This window comes from Thunnus thynnus, chromosome 12 (genome assembly GCF_963924715.1).
Source record: "Thunnus thynnus chromosome 12, fThuThy2.1, whole genome shotgun sequence".
NCBI lineage: Eukaryota > Metazoa > Chordata > Actinopteri > Scombriformes > Scombridae > Thunnus > Thunnus thynnus.
This window is the reverse complement of record NC_089528.1, coordinates 28,406,828-28,433,083: the sequence shown is the minus strand read 5'-3', so window position 1 is coordinate 28,433,083 and position 26,256 is coordinate 28,406,828. Positions and strand designations below refer to the sequence as shown.

General features: G+C 40.3%; 1 protein-coding gene and 1 long non-coding RNA gene across 12 annotated transcripts in view; one reads left to right on the top strand and one right to left on the bottom strand.

Annotated features, from left to right (window-relative positions):
* LOC137194624 (disco-interacting protein 2 homolog C) overlaps positions 1-26,256 on the top strand; it is a 240,339-nt gene that overhangs the window by 65,944 nt on the left and 148,139 nt on the right. Inside the window, exon 1 of one of the 11 annotated variants that reach the window (XM_067606712.1) lies at positions 9,927-12,291. The exons of 9 other annotated variants lie outside the window; for them this stretch is intronic. The gene's annotated coding sequence lies outside the window, so the exon portion shown is untranslated. Of the gene's footprint in view, positions 1-9,926; positions 12,292-26,256 lie in introns of those variants that run through there. One more of the 11 variants, XM_067606713.1, reaches the window with a different exon arrangement.
* LOC137194627 (uncharacterized) lies at positions 16,736-20,189 on the bottom strand. The gene is made up of 2 exons (XR_010930994.1): positions 18,352-20,189; positions 16,736-18,263 (listed from the first exon to the last, which is right to left on the bottom strand). It is a non-coding gene; the product is annotated as an uncharacterized lncRNA (long non-coding RNA).

Genomic DNA, 26,256 nt, shown 5'->3' with positions numbered 1-26,256 from the left:
ATTTGTTGCTGACACCGGGGCATTGTTGGCCATTTAAGATACAGCTCGTAGACCTCGAGGGATATTTCACCACAGTCCTTGTGCACTTTGTTGATTTTTCTCCCCCGTCCTCGCAGGAAACATGCATATCAGTGTATCATAATTAACTAAGCACTAATTCCCTCTCTGGTGGCCTCAGTGTGCGCTATATGGGTTACGCCGTGACCCAGAGCAGTGATAATTTATTTCAAATTCATATTTTTAATTAATGCTGCCTGGGCTGGTGCTGTGATTGATGTGTCACCATAGTAGGGATGTTTAATGGCCATAAATCTCCGTGGAGAGCAATTATTCAGCTGATACCGCTGCAACTGGACATCACCGAGTCAACAATGTCACAGAGACGAGTCCAGTGTGCATTTATTTAAGTTAAGGCTAAATGATGGTGTGTGATTTTTCTTTCTAATAGCTTTCACGTCATCCCAACAGCAGCAACAATCAGGGACATTCCTTCGTTTTTCCGATGAAATCTGCGTGGATTCCAAGGCAGCCGCTGCAGGGCTTTCTTTGGACTGATGCGTTATAGTGCCAAGTGTACTTAAGTATTTAAGGAATGCTTCTTTTCTCCGTTACAGGATAGCCATTTTTGGACTATGGTCAGCTGGTTTAAAGCCTCGAGTCTTGAGTCTGTCCAGTCTGTCGTGTAAAAGCCACCAATCTGAAAGCTAAACTTCAGCTGGTTAAAAAAAAAATCATGCAGAGGGACTGTAGTTAGTTAAAATATGCTGAGAAATCATTTCCAAACAAATGGGAGTTTTTCATATTAAGAATAAATCAAATTATTGTGAAAGGGCTTCCTTGTAGTGATGAGCCTACAGAGAATAATCAGCAATTTTGTGGCTCTACGTGGCCTGTTTTAGATCATAGGTTTGGTTTCACTGCTCCAGCATCCAGCAGTTACGGAGCAACATTATCATTCATGTGGAGTCGTGTTTCTGTCCACCTGGTGAATGTAAATCCGATATTCACTCTCTTTTAGCTCTGTTTTTACTCTCTACCAACTCCTGAGGGAAATATCTGGCTCTTTTAGCTGCTAAATGCTCCACTATGTTCACCAGCTAGTCTACAGCTAACTGTGTCTGTTTGCTGTTTGGTGCTGAGCAGGTAGTGTACAGTGACTTTTTAGAGCTTTTTCTCTGAAAACGATACTATGAGAGCGCTGAGAGTGAACCAAAACAGTAAAGTTGCAGCCGGACAGATAAACAATGAGCTGAAACTTGTTATAAAGCTCCGTAAAGCCGAGAGGAGCTGCAGAGTCGCTGATAATTAAAGTCATTATCTCCAATTTTGTACTTGAATCATTGTTTTCTTTTGGATCAAATTGCAACAGAAACCCAGAAACAGTGCAGGTAACAGTGATCAGTAGTACATTGCACCAGAACGGTTGTATTACTGTATGATCACATTGAAATAAGTAATTTTTTACTTTTTTTGAGTCAAATCTTTGACCACAATTTCATGGCTGAAACAAGCTATCACATTAAAGGTAGAGTCCGTCATTCTGGAGAAAGATTGTTTATATACACCCTCGCCTTAATGCTCCTTCAGAAGCTACGCCCACCAAATTCATGGATGTGCATCGTCAAGTATGGCTGATTCAGGAGCGATGTTTCCGCTGAGTCACTTCTGTTCCTCTCACACTCTATCACAAGCAGGAAAAAAAATTCCAACAGTCCATCCACACTCTCCGCCTCTCTGCGGCCTCCTCACTTCTCACCTGACCTGCGTTCAGCGTCTCTGTCGTCTGTCAGCTGCAGCTCCTGGAGAGCTGAGAGGACAAACTGCCTTCACCAGACAGAAATTTACTGAACCAAAAGTGTTTGCATGTCGGCTCCGCAGGAAGAAATCAACTGATTCATTGATACAGTCAATAAGTTCCAAACACATATGCAGCGTGATTTAAACAGCTGCTTTCTCAGATTACGTTTCACTAAATGTGACAGAAACAGACACGGAGTATTAAAAAAATGCAGGGGGTCTCTGTGAGATCATCTGATTCAGCGTGGGTTGACACATTTAATAAAATGGAAGCGTATCCGTTCCGTGGGAAAACGCTTTCTGTGTGAATTGGCCGTGACCTCTCTCTCTCTCTCTCTCCAGTTCACCAGCCCTCGCTCATCATTCAATGGATGCTGGAGAAGCGAGACTGTCATGTCCTCACACAGACAGCTGCTCTGATGACTTCCTGTCCTGCTGATTGGCTGGAATAGTTTTGTGTGTCTCGGTCTGAGCCGCTTTGTCTGATTCCCATTTACAGAGCCAGTGTTGTGAATGAACACCGGATGTTTTTTTTCAGCTAGTGTATTGAACAATCTTTCTCCAGAATCACTGACTCTACCTTTAATAGGATTTCCATCACTGTGCATGACCGTTATGGAGCAAAAACCCTGACTGGGCATTAATCTGGATTAGCATGGTTTAAGTGTGGCGGGCCTCATTCACATAAAAACCTCTGAGGCCTCAGTGTCGGCTCAGGTAATTAGGTTGGAAAGTGAAGAGGTCAGATTGTGTTACTTCACATGGCTGCAGAATGAGTTCGGAGGCTCTGTGAGCTCCTCGGCGGCCTGAAAATGAGGAATTTGATCTTTGGAAACTGGTCTTGATCTGCAAGTGCTTTTCTTTTGAAGTTGTATTTTTTCTGGGACCTTAAGAGCAGATGATTTCTGCAGCACCTGTCCAGTGAATTTCTTTTTTTTTTTTTTTAATTTCAGTCGTCCTTGTAGCTCTCATTTATGTCTCAGGAGTCTGGATTTTTGTCTGGGAGTATTTTCTCAGACCTGTGGGAGTATTATTGAAGATGTGCTGTTGCTGAAGTGCAAAGGGTGCTTTTTTATGCCAGTGGTTCTACTCTGAACCCAGTGACACACATAACTGAGCTCCCCTGTGTGAAAGCAATCATTTATAACCATCTTTCATGCTGTCCATTGCTAATAAAGTGGCTGTATTCACAGCCTAATAATATACTGGTTTCGCTGTAATCAAAGACAATGAAACATTATCTTTCAAGTCTTTCAGCCTAGAAATAGTTTTATGAATATGTAAAATTTTGTAAAAACATCAATTACACTCTTCTCCTCGCCTAATGCAATTTTAATCTTTAATTTATCTGTTAGAAAGTTTTTATTCTACCACGTAAAGTCTGAACATTGGAAAGGGAGTTTTACAGTTTGGCTCTGTCTCCTGAAAATTTATGTTTATATGCTGCTAAATGTTTTTATGCCAAATGTGTTTTGGAGGAAACATCATTTGCTGCCTGGATTATTGTCACTGGCAATGTTTTTTCTTGTTGTTGAAGTGCAAAGTTCTTGTTCTTGTCCGAAGTCATAGGGAGGTTGTCGGGATGGATGGGGGGTGTACAAAGTGGAGGACTTTGACATCACAGATTACGTCCTGCATCCTGCTTGTTGTGAAGTTTAGGCAATTAAAACACTTTAATTAAGGTAAGAAAAGATTGTAGTTTGGTTTGCACATGTCTTGTGCTTCAAGTCAGCGTTGTCTTTTTTAATATTTGACCAAGACCACAATTTTCCCCTAATCTTAATCAAAATCTATGAGTTGCCTGAAGAGAAACTTTAATCATGCTTTAGTGGTCACCAGTGGATAATATGAACCTATTAACCTTTTGCCACATTTCAGATTTCAAAATAAAAGTTTCCTCATTTAATAAGCCTAAGAGTTTACAACCATGGCAGCAGCTTTGTGAGGCTCTACTTTGACATTGTGGTGCTTTTAGCTAAATGCTAACATCAGTATGCTAACATGCTGCCCAATGACAATGCTAAAATGTTGTTGCTAAGCAGGTATATTGTTTACCATAATCGCTATTTTAGTTAAGCGTGTTAGCATGCTAACATTTGCGAATTTGTACCAAACGCGAAGTACAGCTGAGTCTGATTGGAATGTCATTAGTTTGGCGACAAATTGAAATGTTGACTAAATAATGGAAAAGTCTAACATTATTAAGATTTATCCTCTGGGGACCATGAATGCTTTTACAGCATTTCACAGTGATCCTACTCATAGTTGTTGAGATATTTCAGTCTAGACCAAAGACTTATGTTTTCATTTAAGCATATTAATAGTTATATAAATGTATTTTGTAGGTGACCAGGTAGTTGCAGTCATAAGATCAAGGGCAGAAGGAACAACCACACCATCCTTTAATTACGTCCCCCATACACTGCGGCCAGGAAGTACACGCTACACCCTCTTTAGGAAGCAAAATCAGTCATTGTGCTTTGCATTGTCCCTCGTTCCATTCATGGCTGCGGCCTTTTGATCCAGAAAATCACTGTGTGAAAGGACGGTATCATCAGTGAAGAGATTTATTATTTTGCTGACAATAGAGAGGGGAGTGGTCCGGTTCCTGTGGTAGTAATGAGGTTCTCCAGTAAGGGCTTTGTTTTCCGGCTGGAAGTAGTTTTACTCAAGTTTAACACAATGCTGATGTGGCCTGTTTAAGTAATGAGGTCAACGCAGTGATATACTGGGTTTTCAACAGAAATAAGTGCTTAAAAATGTCAGATAGCATACAAAACTCATGCTTTATTACTGGGTGTAGTCATCTTACATCCCCTATAAATCCCTCCTTGAGCTGGTCCCTCTGTGCATACTGTATACAATGAATATATAAAAAAGAAAAGAAGGAGAACAACAAACTTTTTGCTAACATAAAATAATATTGGAAACAACACAACAGCCTAGGTTTGCTTTAAAATCAGTATATATGCTACATCTAGCTTGGGCTGGGTGTCTTTTGAAGGTTCTCGATGCCTCTGCAAAAATAATACTTTTCTGATACATTTTTTTTTGAGGAATATAAATACCTTTTAACCCTTTCTGTCATAATTTCACTTCTAGAAATATCTGATCAAATGTCAAGTAAACAAGACTAAGAATGTGACCAAGAATTCAGTGCCAACTTTCCATACTTGACCCTTTTTGATACTTGATACCACTGACACATTTTGGTCATTATTCAACATGTATTTAGCCCTACACACAGCTAATGGTCACAGTATGATGACTATCTGTACAAGTAGGGTATGAGGCTCACTTGATGTCAAAAATTGTGTTGATTCAACATTCAGAGCAACTTAAAATGCAACGCAATTAACTTAAAGTTCTATGTAGTTATAGTTTCATATTTGTATTGCAAGGCCAATACAGTAAATGCAGTTAAATGATATTATATGTTGCAGGTGTAAAGGTGTTCTAGACATTGTTTACATCTCCAGTTTAGAGCCGACTACTAACAGTTACTTTCATTATCGATTAATCTGACGATTACTGTCGCTATTAATTGATTAATCATTCGGTCTTTGAAACATGACATTTCCTTGCGTGACCTGGTACAACGTGTAAGACCAAGAAAAGCAGCAAATTCTCACGTTTGAAAACTCGGAACCATCAATTTTTGCTTAAAAATTTATTTTAACGATTATTCTGTTATCAAACTGGTTGCCAATTAATGAATTATTTCGATCAGCTAATCGATTAATCAACTAATCATTGCAGTATACTGATATTTGTGTAATTTCTCCACTTTTTTCTTACTGCTTTTATGTCAAGTAGTGTGTTTATTATGTTTTTAATGCTGAAATTTAACTCTAAATCATACATTATACTTAAAATGTCCTTGTGTGGAAACAGTTTGTTGTATCTTTATGCATGTCTCCACTCTTGCTTATATTTTTGTTCCAGCTTCTTGTCACATATGATTTTACATACGGTATTACTACGGGCGGTTTCCCGTGACCCAGTTTTCTCATGAGGAAATTCAAATTTCACAGGTCCGTGCTCACTATTCTACTTACAGCTACGTGGCAGCCGGAAAAACAAAGCTATAAACGGAGCTGTTGTATTCTACAGTACAAAAGGAAAGCCAGGTGCATGGTTTCTGTTTGCTTTTCTCTCCCTTTGAAGAGTCACACATGGCTTGTTGACGCACTGATGTAAGACCGTTTGAGCCGCTTGTAGAGATTCATTTGGAAGAGTTTTATCTTTGTCTGAACTCGTATGAAAGGGAAGACAAACATCGACTTCAGTGAGGTGGATTTCTTAACCTTTTATTCTTTGATTAAATGCTCTACAATACTGTTTATCTTTTATGTAAACATTACCAAAGAAGAAGTGAGTATTTGTCTCTGCTATCAATGATTTTATAGCATTTTTAATATAATTTTAATATAGTGTTCACTATCTCTACTGTACTACCGCAGCTTTGCTGATATCTTGATGTCTTATAGAGATTTATGATGTTATCTCTATCACATACCAGGCAGTTTAAGTGCTCAGCGTCACTCTTTTTTTTTTTTTACACAAGAGATATCTCATCTTGAAATGAAACTGCTCTTTTTCGTTAATGTCATCACAAAAATCGCCGGCTTCACTTTGCTCCTATCAGCACTCTGCAGCACGAAGCTTCTGCTGCTCAGCTTTTTTTTTTTTTTTCCTCCGTATCCTCCACCCGTCCGTCTCTCTCTCTCTCCCTCTCCATCCATCCGTCTGTCTGTGTGTGATTGATGCCTGACAGAGAAGCCAGACGGAGGCCGTGCCGACTTGACTGCTCTGCTAGCTGCTATCGATTCCTTTTCACTTAAGCCACAATGAAGTATTGGTCAGCGTCAGTGAGTGTCAGCAGTGCTTAGCGAGGCGGCAGGTGAGAAGAGCCTCGAGACACTAGACTTAATTACAACTGGTCCTTGTGTATTCAGCTTCTCTTTTAGCTGCATTAGTGTATGGTGGTGGTGGGATGGATGGAAGAGGAAGGAAGCTGCGGTGTGAATGCACTACCACTAATAATGAAAATAAGACAAGATATGATAAGTTTTAACTATTCCAAACATGGGAAAATGCATGTTTGAGCAACACAGAAACAGACTGAGATATTTCCAGATAATATGAACTCTTAACCAAGAAATTAAGGCTTCATTTGTCAATGTTCTTATAATAACAACAGACTCCTGACTTTAGCATCTTTTTAGCTTGTTGCTGTTGGTTTTCCGTCCCACTAAACTATCATCAGCCACGTTTCCAGCAGCAGAAAAAAAGGCAGCTGTTCTTCACTAAACCCGCCGTGCACAAAACAGCTAACGTCAGGTCTCTGCAGAAAAATGCTCCGAATAATGGAAATTTGAACATCCACAGTTCCATGACAAATGAACAAACTACATCTGCTGATAGAAAGCTCCAGAACAGCTGCAGAATCAACCTTCGTGGCCAGACCGATTCGTCAACTACTGGTTTCCAAGGTCAAAACTTTTAATCTTAATGAATGAATAAAAAAAAAAAAAAAAGGAAATTGACTAATGAGATGAACCCTGAAAGATACTGATCCCAATCAATCCCACCTGCTAAATCCACTTAATCTGTGAAGGGGAGATGGAAGGCGGTAGAAGATTTTTTTTTTTTTTTTTTAGTGCTGTTGTCAGCTGAGAAGACGTGTTGCAAAATACATCAGCGGTTGTCAAACTGTGAGGCGCCCTCCCCCCCCAGCGGGGCGCCCGTGCTGAGATGTGAGGCGTAAGCTGCAATTTGCGTCAAAACTCGCACTTTCACTTCATTTGAGTCATAAGCTGTGGACACACAGACATGATACACATATGTTTTCTATTTATCCAGTGTGACTTACACATCTCGAGGTTATCATTATCTCTGATGCGCATCGCAAATAAACACCCGTAAATCTGTTTATGGGACTCGCCTGAGAATCATCACATTTTAAAGTTTTCTTCAATATCAATATAGTCGTCTGTACATCCTTGGGTACATTGCAAACAGGAACTGCTAATAGCTCATTTGGCAGACTTATAATGGTGCCAATTTACTAAAATATGAACAAATAAAGGCTGTAAAGATGGGGCTGAAGTTGTTGCCATGGTTATACTTCCTGTGAGCATCCCCAAAAACATTACAGGAGCACAACTGAGAGCAAGAAACAAAGAAAAATCTTATATTCCTGGAACACTGATGCTCTCCTCTCTCCATTCATACACTGATATTTGTCTAAAACCAGCAGGCATAAAGGAAGAAAACTCAATTACCACAATTTGAAATTGTTCAGTTCAGTTTTGTCTAAGGGGGTTGAGGGTGGGGGGGTGGGGGTTATTTCTTAGTTAGTATCTTGATAGCTGACAAGATGCAGAACATGTCCTTGCAGCACCTCTATGTTGCCGCTAAGCAAAGAATTAAATAGATTTCTTCCTGCACAGCTATTCAGAATGTTTTGCAAAAAAAAAGCATCTGCTAAATGGCTCAAATAGAAATGTTGATGTTTGCAAAATAAGCAAATTACCGGCAAATTGTTGATGCAGAAATCCTGCTGAACAGATTTGTGTGAGCCCAGCATACAGTAACACGACACAATACAGGGATAATGTCACAACGTATTACAACGTATTAGGGCTGATCAGTATGCAAGGTAGTGTATGTGTTGGGATTCATATCAGAAATATTACACACACAGGACATTACATTGACTTACATTCATTTCCTGGAGACTCATCCTAACCTTAACATAACCTTAAACTTACTTTAACTTTAAATCAAGTCTTCACTCTAAATGGAGGCGAGTCCCCACAACATGACTGTATAAACAGAATACACACACACACATTGGAAACATATGCTTATGGGAAAAAAAAACCTTGCATTATTTATTGTGTGTTGTCAACAACACGTGCCTCCTGACTGTCGCATGATACATAGGAAACCATATGTTAACCCCCCCCCCCCCCCCCCCCCCCCCCCCCGCTGTCAGAGTTATATTAGCGCTGTGGTATAAGCATGTTTATATCTGTTAGAAGGGCAGATTGACTTTTAAGACTTCAACAATAATGTAACTTTGAGAAACAACTCAAGCCGCTAATAGTTTTTCATTTGAATGGAAATCAATGGAATCAGTTCATACCTGGTACATCAGGAAAAATGCTTTTAAAATATCTCACATAACACAACAGCATACTAATACTGTGTCTAGCATTTTTATGTTATTATATGAACTGAGGGTTCGTCCTTAAGAGCAAAGTTTCCTGTCAGCACAAGCTTGTTAAAAAAAAAAAAAAAAAGTTCCAATAAATTTGTAAAATATTTTTCATCCAACAGTAGGAGCTGTTTTTCATCCTCTTCCCTCCTCATCCTAACCTGTCAGTCCCAGCAGGAGCTTGTTAGTCAGCCTTCACCTAGGTGGACACACACACACACACACACACACACACACACACACACACAATATACACAAATACACACAAATACACACACGCACACACACACAAGGGATGCAGGAAGTGATTGCAGATTGTAACACTGTCGGACCTGCTGGCATGTCCGTGACTTTGCATGCCAAGAGATGGTGAGAGATTCATCCTCCTCCATCTCATCCTCCCTTTCTTACTGTCAAACACACACACACACACACACACTCACACACACACACACACACACACACACACACACACAAAAACACACACAGGAACAGTCAGATTACAAATAAAGGAGAAAGGAGCGGTGTACAGTAGTCTGTATGATTGTATTTCTGCTACAAAATGGAAAAAAAAGGAAATCCATAAAAAATTAATCATAGAAAACAATGTCGGGACTCTCATGAATTAATGTATGCGGTCATATTAGAATGTAAAGATATATTAAAGGGAGAAATGTCTCTATTATTTATTTCTTTTTCTTTTTCTTGCGTCAATGTTGATGACAATCCTTTAAAAAATATATATATATACATTATTTAGCTTTATGTAAAAAGAGAGAAAAGTGGGAGGAAAATGAGGGATGTTAAGTTTGTTTTTTGGCCAAATTAGATATTTATTTTATCTTTAAAAACACTGTATATGATGGAAAAAGGCGTGCATATTTGTTCGTTTCTCATCACATGCAGGAACTTATCAATGCAGCTTAGCGGAGCCTCATCGCTCTTTGTAGCTGTTGTGTGTGTGTGTGTGTGTGTTATAAGCCATCATGTCTCTGTATATATGTGAAGTATAACATGCCTTCTGAATTGCTCATTTTTGTAAGAATGTGTCTGTTATGAGGCTCAAATCTGTGACTCTCTGGTGACAAAACCGGCCGGTTCACCATTCCACCTTAAATCCCGGGAAACGTGGACTCATGTGTCGGTTTGCCTGAAGGAGATTTAGCTCTACAGTGAGCACGCTGCCCATAAATGGACACAATACAAACTAGAAGGCAGAGGATCTAGAGGAGGGGGAGATAAAGAGAAAAAAAAGGAGGGAAAGAAGAGTATAAAGAGAGTTAGAAGAAAAAGTGAGAAGTGGTGAAAGAGAGAGAGAGAATGAAAGGGAGAGAAATCAGATGGAGAGAGTCAACAGAAGACAAAAATAGCAGAGGAAGGAATGCCAAAAGAAATGAAAGAGAAGAAGAGAGAGAGAGAGCGAGCGAGAGGGCGCGAGCGAGAGGGCGAGCGAGGGGAAAAGTGATCCCTCGGCCAACCCAAACACAGGAAACGCCAAAGTCGAAAAAGAAAAGAAAGAAACATCTTTTAAGAGAAACAGAGATCACCTGACTCTTTGAAGCCTGCTGACACTATCCTGAGGTGAACTTAAAGGGAGGTTCTCTTTTCTCATGCAGAGGTCAGAGGTCAGGGGTGGTAGGACAGACTGTTAAGAGCTCTCACTATGCAGTTCGTTGCACCTGTTAGACGACTTAAACCTACTTCATCATCAAGCTGTATTTCAGTCTGCAGCACATACAGAAAAATGTAAAAGCTACCAAATGGGAATATATACTGAAAAGCACATTTAAAGGTGACATATTATGGTTTTCTGTTATTTATATACTGTTATGTTGTTGAATGTCTATGCTAAACTTGGTCTAAGTTCCAAAACTTGAGGATAATTTATGTAGAAATGCTCCCTGCAAGTCAAAAGTCAGGGCTTCAACCTGCTCTGAATGCATAGTTTGTGATGTTTTTTTCTACCTTTGTCGCGTGTGCCGTCTGTTCTCATTGCAAAAGTTTTTCTATGTGTTGTTTTTGTTGTCCGCTCTCATATTTCGGATTGGATATTGTCTCCAACATGTACGCATGTATTGGAGAAGTTGACATTTCAAGTAAAGAACAAGGAAAAGTAGTGAAATCCTATTTCTATATAGTTTGTTTCATGGTAGCCTCCAGTGGGGTATATGTATCCAGTGGGGAAGCTTCCTGAAGCTGACCAATCAGAACAGAGTGTGCTCATCTGGAGTTTGGCCTTAAAGAGACAGGCCCTAAAACGGCCTGTTTCAGACAGAGGCTGAACTGAGGGGCTGCATAAAATGTTAGTATGAGATGAATAAGTGAGTTTTATTTAACTGTAAATCATGCAGAGATATTCAAGTAGAGCCCCAAATTACAAATATAGACCTCCAAAAGTGCAAAATATGCCCCCTTTAACAAAAACAGTCAACAGTCAACAGATAAGGAGTGCAGGTTGTGCCCAGCTAGCTTACCTTTAGCTAAACTGTGCTAACAGGGCAGGTATCGCAATCAAGTAACATTAAACTTACCAAAATATTGCAACAACAGTCCGACTCAGAGTCTCGGAGCCAAAACCTGCTATAAGTTTTCATATCTTATTAACGGAGCAATAGTTTCCAAAATGACCATCAGCACACTTATTAGGGGGGCCCAAATTTAGAGACGGAGACCATAATGACTCGTTTAAAAAAAAAAAAAGACTTAATATTTCTAGAGAGAATTTTAAATGGGGGTCAGTTGGAGCATCTAGCAGCTGTCAGCGGCACTTTAAGGAGCTTCCACACTGGCTTCAGTCTCAAGCCGTGATACAGTAGCTGACATTTCTCACACTAGGTGTATGTATGCACGTGTCAGCCTGTGTGTGTGTGTGTGTGTGTGTGGGTGTGGGTGTGGGTGTGGGTGTATGGGTGTGTGTATGGGTGTGTGTATGGGTGTGGATGTGCGTCCAGCCAGAAGGACCCTGTCACCCTGAGTGGAGTGCGAGGTGAAGTGACAGATGTGGATCAGCAGGGAGACCGGCCAGTGCAACTGTGCCACGGTTAAATAATGCAGCAGATCTAATTCATACACCTGAATTATGTAGACAGAGCGACTGTGTTTCTTGAGAGTGTTTTTCTTGTGACACAGACACTCTGTGTCTGAGGACTTGAGGCCAGACACCCAGCCGAGACAGCGAACCTCCAGACAGTCTGGAGGTCAGTCAGGGAGAGACGACGAGCTGACAGAGAAACCTTTAACAACGCCCCGCTTTCTGGCATCCTCTGGAGGTAAATACATAGAATTATAACATTAATATATCGACGGCATGCTAAATTTGACACGAGAGGATATTTCCTGTAAACAAACTAGAGCGTCGGTAATTGTTTTTGTGTTTTCAAAACAAGTTAGAGGGTGCTGTTTGTGCTGATGGAGCAAGTAGAGCTAAAGCAGTAACACTTTCTAATAAGGTAAAGAGATTATAAGGTGTAACTACTTGTGCTTTATATATAATTAAAATAGCTAACAAGAACACCAGAGTAGTTAGTAATTAAGTAATAATTTTGTTATAAATGTAAGATTGTGCTAAAAGTTTTTATAAGAGTGGAACAAAAAAGGGTTTTGAGCGTAATAACAGCGCATATCATACGAGGACAGGTTGTTTATTTCCAGATGTTCCCTTTTTGGGATTTAATGTGTGGATAGAAACTGAAAACCTGAATAGAAACACATGTTAATAATCTGTCAAAACCAGGTTGGATCTCCACTGTTCACTGGATGTGTGAGTTAATTGATAAAGTATTTCTGAATACTGGATTACGAGTCAAAATGTTCTCCTGACTAACGAAGAGACTAGTGATGTAAGTAACACAGCTGGTCTGCAGTTATAGCTCATAAGTCGTTATTAAAGGGGTTTTAATCCATCAAGTTTGCAGTTTTTAATAAACACATTTTTATCTAAGTAAATGGTCAATGGTCAAAGGAGATTTTTACCAACCTGGCAACCCAGAAGTTGTTATTAATGGCTTATAAAGCATTAGTAAATGATTTATTACATGTTAATAAGCAACCCTGTATAATGAGGGCTTTATGAGAAAGTGGTTTTGCTAAATCTCCAAATCTATGCCGACGATGGTTGAAAAATCCCCTCCAACGTGTTCATCGTTGCCCGGGGGCATTATGGGAGATGCGGTCTTCAGAGAAACTTGATTTGAGGTAGATTCCAGATGTTTGAACATCCTCTGATTTGAGTTAATAATGAATCATCAAATGCTTCACTTGGCTCTTTTTAAAAGGGATTTTCCTCATATTTTTTTATTGCTAATTAATTTTCTTTAAAGCTCTTTGGAATACAAAAAAAGAACCATATAGATTCAGTGTGGTGCAGACAAAAAAGAGACACCTGTTGTGTGTGTGTTTTTTTATCTGTATGTCACACAGGAGGAGCTTCAGTACAGTATATAAGTAGACATCATGCTCCTCCACAATCATCAAAGCTGTTATTTAGACTGCAGGAGATGCAGACGGACACACAAACAAACACCTCCAGCTTCTGCTCTTTCCTTCCTTCACACGTTCACAAACTGACGGTCTCAGATAAGAACCCTTAAAGGTCTTGTGTGTGTGTGTGTTTGTATGTGTGTGTGTGTTTGTGTGTGTGTGTGTGTTTGTAGTCCAGACTGATCTATTTCAGCTGACACCTGATTTGAGAAGTGTGTACTTGTTCAGTTGCAGCTGTGGCTTTTAATAAAGTGACGATCGGCGTCACATTGGTTTTGCCGACATAGTTTTGATGAATATGATGAAGGCGTAGTAATAAACAGACCTAATATGATTTCACACAGACGTGAATGAAAACTGACGCAAAAGGAAAGACATAGAAGAAAAGCAGTTTTTCAACTTTTTCGATTTTTTTTTTTTTTTTTTTTAACATGTAATGATCTTTAATATGATTGGAATCACATTATGCTGCTTTATGAGACGCGTCTGTCCAGGAAAACAAAAACATGTTTTGCATTCAGTCAGCAAAGCACAGACAGAGAAACTGGAAAAAGATTTGACAACAGAGACTTCAGACGGTGAGACTTCAGAGTGATGGGCGTCGTAAAACGCTGCACATGGCACATACTGCCGGTCAGGATGATTAGATTTTTTTTTTTTTTTTTTTTTTTCAGAAAACACAGGAGGACAGTTATTGTGAATAAAACTTTTATTTAATTTAAGAAAAAAATGTTTCAAAGTGTACTAAACTAAAACATGTTTAAATCAATGAAATGTAATAAACAGCATCATCAGAGTCCTTACAGATTAGGTCAGTATCCTTAATACTTAGTTACTGACCTACTTAATGCTTACATTGAAAGACAGCTGTATGAAGCTAAAAGATGTGCCAAAGATGCTCATTATAAATTAAAATTGTATTATATACTGTACATAGCAGCAGAAGATATGCAGCGTTGATTAAATACTGTATGTAAATTATTCTCCACAAGTCAAAGTACCATTAATTTGATCATTTTTCAAGTAATTGGACACGATCATCTTAGATAGAAGATGTTGGAACAACAAACACTTGATCCACTCATGACTGTATCTGATATCGATCCATTAAAATACGTCCTGATCAGCCTCGGACCCCATCCTTAGGATCGGCTCAGGACATCCTCAGCATATAATGAAAAAAATAAATAAATAAAAGAGTAGAAAAAATCTAATGTTTGGACCTGACTATCCTCTTGACGTTAGAAGTCTGAAAACATTACATTCGTTTTGGCAAAGTGTTGGAAAAATGAGTATGTTTGTGTTGGAGAAAATGGTAAGTGCTTGGGTGTGTGTGTGTGTGTGTGTGTGTGTGTGTGTGTTTTCCCTGCAGTGTGTGGTCTGGATGGGCGTGGACAGTATCTGTCAGATATCGAGGTCAGACGGAGATGCAGAGAAAAAGGGAATACTCTGGAGATCAAATAAAGGATGAAAGAGACAGCTGCATAAAGGTAGACACACAGAAGACAGAAGAGGGGAACACTCAGTAGGTCAGGCTGTCGGAGGAGAGAGAGGACGAGCGAGGTAGACGGAGACAGAGAGAGAGAGAGAGAGAGAGAGAGAGAGAGAGAGAGAGAGTGGTGAGAGGTCCCCAGTGTGGAGATGAACCCGTTTCCCCAGCAAGGAGGAGGGGTAAAGGTCTGTCGACAGGATTTGCTCCAACGCGTGTTAGTGCTGTTTTAGACGGCATGAAAGATTCATGGAGATAATAAGGGCCCGGCTGGTCGGCGGGGGAAGGACACTCTGATGGAGACGTTGGTGGTGCAGGAAAGAGCTGAGGGAGGAGCTGAAAGTGGGTCCACATCCTGCAGACTGACAGATGTATACAGCGCGTTCAGGGAGGTAGTTTTACAAGTTGTTGTTTGATGTTTGATGTCGCCTTGTTGCTGCGGCGGCGGCGGTCTAGATTGTTAAACCTTAATTTATGCTGATGACATGTACACTTTCTTCTGGCACTGTCACCTGGTAGAAACTAGTGGAAGGAAATCAGAGTACAAACAACGTCCACTTTTACTGACGTATATGGAAAAGCTAAAGCAGACCTGGGCTGGACTAACATCTGATGTAAATGGCAACAACGACAACAAGTCCTGTATGAATCGGACCAGTGCAGGTTGAACACTTATCACTAGACCCACATCGTACGCAAGTCTGCTGTGTTCAAGTGGTGTTAGTTAGTTACTTTACTGCCTGTTACTACTACTTAGTGCCTGCTGCATGGAAATATTTTTTATGAGCCTTAAAAGAAGGTTTGGTTCATTAGAACAGATGCTGCCAGTTGTGTACATAATATTTCATCATATGTAAATAATGACTAATGATTAATAGACTAATAATAATTTTATTCCTGTAGTAAAAGGTTTCTGTCACCGTGCAACATTCAAGAACACTTTTCAAGAACAAACATATACAGTAATATACAGTAATTTAAGGTGGTATTGTAGTCAACAAGCTGTTATTAACCAACATTATCTCCCTAAGAAATAGATTCTCTTTAAAAGTTTGGATGTTTTTCTTGTACTCGCAGAGGACTTGTAGTAGTTTGTAGTTTTTTAATGGACTGAACTGAAATCCTGAAATATTTGTTTGGCTTTGAGAATAATAATCCCAGTGTGTCAGTTTGGCTGCGGTGAAGGTTTTATCAGCTTCAGCCAGCTTTTTATCAGGCCTGGTAAAAAGATAAAGCGATAAGAGAGAAGCGAATGTTGCTCTGAAGTGGTAGATTTTATTTTGGAGATTTTTGAACTGGAAGTCCTGTTGAACTATCTGATGGTTTAAAGATGTGTTTTGTTTACTAAAAGCAACGATGCATGAGAAGAACGTGGGTGTGATGGTGATGTAATGATCACCTATCATACCTCTGGTTAATGCAGTTGCTTATTTCTGCTTCTACATACCTTTCCTCCGTTGTAAATCCTCTGTTGCTTAGCGATGTGGTGAAGTATTTCCTGACCACACATTTCTAAGGTCAGGCAGTGAGATGCTGGTGTCTGTAAACATCAGTAGTCACTGGTGCTGAGCTATGATGACCAGATCTGCATATCATATTGTGCCTTATTTCCTGAATACAGAGATAACCGTGGGAAAAAAAAAAGCGCAGAGATAAGAGTTTACTAAGCTGCTAAGCTTCTGCGGTTCCCAGCCGATTTGGCTTGTGACCCGTCATCACAGTTTATGGCCATAACAGGACAACAGTTATGAGCAGTTCAACCAAATGATGTTTATTTTTCCTTTACAGATAGTTTCATTTGAAGGATTTCAATAGAGGCCTGAAAAAGGTGAAAGTATTCACAAAAACATCTCACAAAAAAACAGAGAAAATTCAGAAAGAAATCAGAAAGTAATAAAGAAAATATTGCTTTTTCCTTTCTATCTATTTAACCACATTGGGAGGTTCTGATCTCCAGGTTAGAGACCGCTGGGCTACGGATTAGTCTTGTAAGAATACAAAACTAGAAGGATGATCATGTTTTAGAGTAATACAACCTGATGTGATGCTGGGACTTGTCAAAGGGGTTTGGACCCAGTAAAATATGATTAAATGTCCAAAGATGGCAACATGACAAATCTGTTGTCTGTCGCTGCAACAATAATATAATTATTGCAAAAAAAAAAAAGGTTTTGGTATGACGAGGCAGGAGGAAGCAAAGAACGTTTGCTCGTTCCCTTCAAATTAAGACAGAGCTGCAGTCAAGAAAACAGGCCCAGCTGCTCCTGGAAGTTGACAACGGAGGAGGATTTGCGCCAGAGTTTTACAGTAGTAAGCAGAGCGCTGCATTATCAGCATACCAGAAGTTCCTCCGTCAGTCTGTCATCACATTCCCTTCTGAAGACCACCTGCTAAGGGGAGGGGGGGGGGGGACATCATCGAGGGAACAAACCTGACCTCTCCATCTACGGTTTTTATCCATCCGTCTTTCACTTGAGCGTTTCATGTTGTTGTTGCTGTTATGATCAACATGAGTTCAACATGACGACGAGGGTTTCAGGGTGACTGGGAAGCTAACAGCAGGCTCGTTATCTGTCCTCGGGCTATCCAAACTCTTCATTCTCTGCTGTATCCTGTTACCTTTTACGTCTTCTGGTGCCATTATGTTCTCAAGACTGGGACTGACGCCTTAATTTACCGACTCCACATCGACCTGGGTCAAATTTTAGAGTTAACATGAACTTTTTTTGCTTTGACTGCAGTAAACGGCTCAAAATAGATAAGATCTGTGTACTTTCTCTCTTTCCCTCTCTGACTATCTGATACTCTTTTATATGTTTTCCTCCCTTTCTCACCACTTGTATTCATGCACGCTGCCAAAGATATGTCAACATGTTTGTCCGCATACTTTTGTGTACTTCTGGTCTGAGGTGTTTCTTCCAGGTTTGTGCTTGGCCCCTTAGTTTCAATGAAGGAATATCTTAATGCTTCAACATGCAGCAGATATCTTAGAGAATGGCATGTTTCCAACTTTGTGGCAACAGTTTGGTAAAGACACTTTCCTGTTTCCACCTGACAATGCCGCTGTGTACAAAAAAAAAAAAAAAAAAAGGGTTTTCCCAGTTTGGTGTGGAAGCCCTGACCCTCAACCTCATCCAACATCTTTGGGATGAACTGAAATGCCGATTGCGAGCCAGGTCTTATTGCCAAACATCAGTGTTGGACCTCACTGATGTTATTTTAACTGAATGGGAGCAAATCCCCACAGCTAGCTTCCAAAATCTGGTGGAAAGCCTGAAACCAGAAGAGTGGAGGCTGTTACAGCAGCAGATAACACATCAACTATCACATTTATGGGTGTAAGGCTCAGGTGTCCGCATACTTTCGGCCGTGTTGTGATTCTGGTCTCTCGGCTTCTCGAGCACTCTCTGTTATCTCTATTGGCTTCAGTGCTGCAATCCTCGCTAATCTCGTCTGGTGTGACGGAGTGCTAGCGGCCAGGAGAGGAGGTACGGCTCCCTGTTGAAGGAGGCGTCGTACTCCCATGATAACACCTTCACCTCCGGCCTGCTCCTCGCCAGCTGGCCGCGGCGTCTTATCTGGCCAAGAATAAGCAGCAATTGCCCTTTAGCAATAAAACAGATAAGCTAGGCTAACAGTTTAGCTTGGAGAGCCAAACTGCCCCACAACTGCAGACACCATACATTCCCATGCTAACTTCTTGCTTGATAAGCCTGTAGCTGGATCTAACATTTTAGCTTGTCGGGTATAAATTCAGCTCTTTGTTTGGACAACAGTTAGCTTCATAAAGTTCAGGAAGACTGGCAGTAACCTGGAGAGCCTACACTTTGGGATTTAATTAAAAGAAAAGAGTCAGACTGCAAGCTACACTTGCTAATGCATGCTAGCTTGAATATAGGAACTTTGAAAGCAAGTTCTACCTTTGCAGAGTGTACTAATATTCTGTTAGTGCATAATTTAAATGATGAATACATGAAAAATGCAAAACAATAGTTAAACTGAGCAGCCTGGAGAGCCTACACTTGGAGATTTAATTAAAAGAAAAGAGTCAGACTGCAAGCTACACTTGCTAATGCATGCTAGCTTGAATACAGGAACTTTGAAAGCGAGTTCTACCTTTGCAGAGTGTACTAAGATTTTGTTGGTACATATTTAAAATGATGGAAACATGAAAAATACAAGAAAAGCAGCCTGGAGAGCCTACACTTGGAGATTTAACCAAACATTGCACCATTTATTGGGTCACCAAACATTTACAAGCTGTGGCGTTACACTTGCTAATTTACTAGTTTGGCCATAGCAGCTTTTCACAGTCAGTTTTATGTTTGAAGAGTGAATCATGGTTTTGTTATTCAGTACTTTAATTCACAATTGACACCAAAATCAAAAGAAAAAAAAGCACAAACCCTACACATGAAGTGTAAGGAATGAATGAATCAATACTAAAAAGTCATTCATGCTAACAAGGCTATCGTTCCTGCTGAGTGGAGTTCAACCTTCAGGTGGTTTTCTCAGTGCTTGAGGTGACCTTGTCCTGGCCGTAGTAAATAGATTTTCTGTTCTGCTCCTTTCTGATGGCGGATGACTTTAGATGGTCAGATTCAGCTGCTAACAGTCGGCAACTCTAATCCCCCCCCCTTCAGGCACAACCAGTCGTCATAATGCAGCTGATGTTTCTCTCTGCTGATTTTTTTTTTGCTGTATCACGCTGCTGCAGCTGAAGGACAATAAAAGGTTATTTTACAGTAAACCAACCTAAACTCATTGTTTTTTTTTCATTCCTAGAGAGAATTTGTGGTGCTCGGTAATGATTTTATTATGACCAAACCTTGTTTTTACAACTTTGTCCAATGCTTGTGAGTTATTGTGTTATTAGTACAGGCCTATCAATCATTTACCAATACTTTCTGTGACATTTATTGTTCACAGTAACCTTTTTGAAATAAATTATGAGATTAAAATTGCTGTTTTCATTTAAGGAGTATGAGAGCAGAATTTTTATTAAGGGAATATAAACCCCTGATTTAATGAAAATGTAATTTCTGTTTGTTTACATTGGAGGTTATTTCTATTTCTTCTGATTATAACACGGTGTTTTCTACTTTTTTATTCACAATCACATCAGTGAACAGAACACTTTTACAACATAATCAAATATCACAGTGGATAATGGATTATGATGCCGTCAGAACAATGGCAAATGAGTGAAAACCACCTGTATAATGTTCATAACAACACAGTACAACTATTAACACTGCTACGTCTGTGTGATGTGCAATGCAGTGAGAAGTTACATCAGGACTAAATCAGTGTTTAAATAATTGTACTTTGGAGTCAGACGGAGCTGCTTCCCATTATAAAATATGAGTGATTTTACAAGTCTCATTATGGCCTTTCTGCTGCGACGGAGCTGCCAAGGTGTCATCGCCGAATGGAACTCCTAATTGCGTAACGGTTAAATGAGAGAGTGTAATTAGAGCTGATGAGGAGGGGCGGTGTGGCGGGGGGGGAGGAGGGGGGGTAACAAGGTTGTTCAGCTATAAGGGCAGATGAGGACACTTTTAGACTCCACAGAATCCAGTTTAGTTTTCAACATATCAGCCTCAAAACACCCTGTGATCGTTAATAACCTCGCTGATTCTGAAACACGTCGATGTTTGAAGTGTCGATGCTCTTTGCTCGGGCTGCAGTCTGACTTGTTGAGGCTCAGCTGACGTGACAAGAGTAAATATTGTAAACTGCTGCTGTCACGGCGGAGCGTTTGCTCTGGATAATGTCTGTCTGGGTCTCGGTTTGTTGGCTGTGTGTCTCTTGTTGAGTCAGTGCAGGATGTGCAGCGAAGAGAAGGTTATATGGGAAGGAAACATTTGTATAAGTAGTATGTATATATGTACTGCAAGTATGAGTAATTGTTCTGAAACATGACATGACAATCATATCGAAGACTTTAGTGGCTTAGTTTCCATTTAAGTTGAAAAAAGAATCCAAACTTGAGCTCGACGGCTCATTTTAGATCTTCATTAAACTATCTGAGCTCAAGATCTGAAGCTAATATGAAGCTTCAGCATCCAAATAAGTCAAATCAAGTAGATATCTTTCAATGTTACAGTCTTTTTAGTGCCAAAGTCCCTCTTTTTGTTACTATACTTCCACCAAGGCTCAACAGGGAAACACACAGAGGGAATTTGATGCTAAAAAGACTGTAAATGTGTCAGATATCCACTTGATATGACTAACTCAGACTGATGAAGCCTCATATAAACTTCAGATCAACTTTTAAATGCATTCTTTAAATGTCTGTGGATATTTTGGTCTCCATCACTTACACTGGCTGCTGTACTGAAATGCACAGTCAGGATAGTTGATCTGACACCAAATCCGTGCAGAATTTTACACGTTGGCCCGCAACAACTGAAGCATAAAGATAAACAGAAGATAAAATCAGCCGCACTCGCAGTTACTGTTCCAGTTCATCTCAAAGGTGTCGGATGAGGTCAGGCTTTTATGCAGACCACTCAAGTTCTTCCACACAACCAAATTATTTATTCTGGACTTGGTTTTTCTTAAGCACAGCATTAATGTGATCATACGGCACTCTGTCCCATCCATTGTTTTCTTTATATCAGCGCCCCCCTCGTCTTGTTTTATTGCTTACATGTGTCCGCTGTAGAGGAGTGTGATGCTTCCCCAGCTGTGTCTGATGTATCTATAACAGAGGACTCTTCATCTTTCTCTGTTTCACTCATAACTCTTAGCCTGTTGAGGTATCATCATCATCGTAAGGGGAACGACCACATTTGTTCCCAAGGACTGTGTGTTTGGGATTTGGTGGAGTGTAATGGATAGATGTAATGTAATCCAAGGATTATAGCAGTACAATGCTGTCAGTTTCCTTCTACTTGTCTCGCTGCCGGTGTCCCTTTACCACAGATCGCTTCACCCCCCCACCCCCCCCCCCCTCGAGTCCTGCGACAAACACTAGATCTGCTGACGGGGCTGAACGACAATTTCTGCCTTCGGTGTGTTCCTCCCATCGTCCCTGAGGGGTGAGGGTGGGAGGAGGGAGGGAGGAGGGGGGGGGGGTCAAATCCCTAGAGGTCTAGTTTCAGATTTGCTGAGAGGGCAGTGAACACCATCGCCTCTGTTATAATGCCAAACAGCCTGCTTTTCAATAACTGATAACCGCACTCTTCACTGTGACAATAATAAGGGTCAGATTTGAGATGATGTCGTCAGAGCTGCAGAGCGAAGGGAGTTAAATTAACTTCAGTACAATTAGATGCACAATTCATTTGCCTGTCACAAATTCCATACATTAAAATAAAACAAATACTCGAGTTGTGCAGAAAAGTTCACCATCATGCAGACTTTAAATAGCAGTAGCAAAATGTGCAAAACACCAAAGAGGCAACAAGATTTCAGATATCTCGGTTATCTGAGGAGTCGACTAACTATCAGCCGCAGCTAAAACCAATCAGTCAGTGTGTTTGCATGTGTTTAAGGCCGTGTTGATAAAACAAACTGCCCTTTGTAAAACAATAAAAAGGCTGCTGCGGCGGCGGTGGTGTGTGTGTGTGGGCGTGTTGTTTGAGGTGCCCGTGAAACAATGAAATATGATTGAGGAAGTGGAGTCGGAGTCACAGTTTAATTGCATATAAAAGACTTATCAGAAGCCAAAACACACTACACGCAGCAGTTTGTAATAATTCACAGACGTGATTTTACAACCCTGGGAAGTTATCATGGCAGCACGATCACGAGGTAAACCGTCGAATACGGCGTTCACATTGGAAAGTAGACTAATCCACCAGGAATGTACGTTTGCATGTATTTGATTGACAAACGCGGCACCTTGCAGGATGACGTCGGGTTGCGTTGCGGCAAAAGTTGAGCCCGGTTCAACCGTAACTGCAACAAAGTTTTAACTGTTTTTACATGTGCATTGCAAAGATTAAAGACAGAAGAAACAGTGCAGAGGAATGAAAGCAAAGATTATGTGTCCCCGTATGCAAAATCCAAAAGTCCAAGTCCAAAGTCCAAACGAAGACGTCATCTGTTTCCATAAAGAGTAGACCGTTTGTAAAATTTGGCCGCAGTTTGATTTCTCAGTTTAGAAGCTGTTGTTACTGCGCAGTCGGTTGAAATACTCCCAACAACAACAGCAAAAAAGAAAGTAAACTTTCTGAACTCATCTTCTCGTGGAGCTGTGGATCCGTCGGGCTGCGGATGAGGCGGTGAGATATCGGGGGGGTAAAGTTGTTGTTGTTTTTTGTTTTTTTTTCTGTCGGCGAGGCAGAGTGATGGATTGTTGTTCAGGCAGAACTCGGCTGGGATCTCCCTGTCTCAGCTCTTTTAGCCTCCTGGCCTCGATAAATGGGACAAGGAATATAATGTGTGTGTGTGTGTGTGTGTGTGTGTGTGTGTGTGTGTGACATACTGTTCAGTGTGTCTGTGTGTCTTGTAGTTATAAAGGTGTGTTCATATGAATGAAGGTTTAGGATAACAAAAGTTGAAACATTTTCAATTCACGTCACCTTGAGTGAGTCTGCATCTGCTCACATCTTTATACTGTGTGTGTGTGTGTGTGTGTGTGTGTGTGTGTGTGTGCGTATGCGTAACATCCCTCTCTCACCCCACACTGTTTTTATAGAGTTTAAACTCTTCTTTATGGACTGAAGACTTCCTGTCGACTCTCTGAGGAGAGACTCTTGTACTGTAGCCACTTATATATTCTCAACAGTGTGTGTGCTGCTGCTGCTGCTGCTGAATTTGTTATTGAAGTTGGTATTTTTGTCACGGTTGTCATGGTTTCCATCCAACCAGGTTTGAACAAAATGTTTGAAATATCATTTAAGAAATTGAGTTAATGATTTGAGTTTGCAGCAACTTGGTTTACATGAATAAATCGTCCTTTTGAAGGTTAAAAACATTGTTAAATGTCCAAAAAATCCACTAAAATCCACACAATCAGATTTAATGTTTAATATGAACATAAAAACAAAGAACTACACCTGCTATAATGTTCTGAATAACAAAAGTCACAGTGGACCAAACCTTCACACAAAAATCTACTCCTTAACTATCCTGCAATAACCAAAGCGTTTATGTTAGTCTGTCCTCAAGGAAATTCTGCTTAAATTAAGCTTATACACACATATCCTGTTACTTTATTTTAATACCAAAGGCTCTAAACTGGTTCGGTGCTTCGGTCAGATCATCTGAACTGGATACAAATGTACAACTCATATGTGAGTGTGCCTTCTTCTGTCTTTTAATTTATTTTTCATTTTAATTGTGCAGCAAAACACCCAATCAAATAAAATTACAAACCGTGAACAAAGCAACTGTTCAGTCAAAGAGCGAAAGGCATTAATCAAATAAAACAGACAGTGGTGATAAATCCACCGACGATAATAACCAGCAGTCACAAGCAGGTTAAGAGCCTCTTAAAGTGTGTCGACTAAATCTAAAATAAGCGGCGGTTGATCCCAATATGATGCTCAGCAGCCTGTCGTTACCGTCTGAGCCGCAGGATGTCAAAATAAGGTTTTTATGGCGCTTCGGTGTAAAATGAGAGGCCGTTCTGCCGCTCGGCAACGTCCAGCGGTTTGAAATTGTCTGCCTCCCTGTGGGATTATGGGAATTGTAGGCTATTGTTAAAAGTTGTTGGGCCTGCTTTAACTTTGCCAGTACTGTAAATGACAGCGAGGCGGACCGAGGTCAGCGTGTGTGTGTGTGTGTGTCTTATTTCTCTGTGTTGTCTGTGTTAATGTCATCACCTTCATGCTGAAGTGTGTGTATGTTTGTTTTAGCGTGTGTGTGTGTGTGTGTGTGTGTGTGTGTGTGTGTTCACAGGATGTCTGCGTCCTGACTGGGTCGACTTCTCGGTTCCCTTCTGCCCTTTTTTTTTTTTTTTTTCAACATCCTGTTTTCACACATACGTGAAACACAAGCTGGCACATTAATCACACACCTGGATCCTCATCATTTCTCCGAAGCTGGAAGCAGACGTGAAGATTTTTTTTGAAGTCCGCAAAGACTAAACAACCCCTCGCATAGCGAACCATTTCCATCAACATCCATTTTTTTTTTTTTTTTAAGTCTAGACAGTCAGGAAGAAGATCACCGAACCAAAAAAGGAAAATACGACCCATGTGAGTGTTTGGTTTGGTTTGGGTACAAAACTACTAGGTTAAGGTCAGAGAAACATTGTGGTCCCAACTCTGACTGTCGGTGGGAAACAGGATGTCAGCGGTCTGCAGTTTCAAAGTCACACATTTTGCAGAGTTTTATAAAAACATCACTTGTTTGCTCCTGTTAGACGAGAGTCGTACAGTCGCCACAGCCGCTAGAGGTCCGGTTCAGTAAGAGGTAAACACAGGTAGAGCTGAAACAATTAGTCCATTAATCAATAAGTTGATAGACAGAAAATTAATTGGCTACTATTTTGATAATAGAATAATCGTTCTTGTCATTTATTGAGCAAAAATGCCAAAAATTTGCTGAGTGAAGCCTCTAAAATGTCACAGTAAATTGGATTTTTGACTGTTGATCAGACAGAACAAGACATTTGAAGTCATCAGCATGGACTCATTTTCTAATCTGGGACTAATATGGGACATTTCATTGAAAAAAACGATTAATTGATTAATTGAGAAAATAATCAGCAGATTAAATGATAATCATTAGTTGTAGCCCTTTGACTTTTACGTTTCTCTTCAAGGAAATCTTTCAGCACTCTGCCCCGATGCAGGTAATAACTAAATATTGATCAGAGTGATCATAATAACTATTACATTGTCTGACTCACCTGTGAATCCAGCTGGGAATCGTCCTGAAACAGCTTGTATTTGTCTGTTTTGCAGGCTCAGATCGAAGCGAATGGGATGCAGGATGGGATTGTAATGTGACTCTACCTTTCAGACCTCGTTCAGACTTGACTTGAGCCCTGTGTGAAAAACGCAGCCCTCTGACTCATGTTGAAGGGGAGCAGTCCTGTGGGCGCAGCGGGGTGCCGACACAAAGGGCTCCCACAGTGTGGTCAGGAATACAGATGACACATAGATGCAAACACACATTCCTGTTGGATTACTCTGTACTGGAACGCCATCTTTCTATTATTTACCTTGCAGTTGTCGTGGCGAAAGATAAAATAGGTCCAGCTGTGATATTTTTTAGTTTTAAATCCTCTCTATGACTATTATAAGCCATCATGCAGTGTTCTGGTGTCTTATAACCCTTTAAATGTCCTTCCTGGAGTATATTT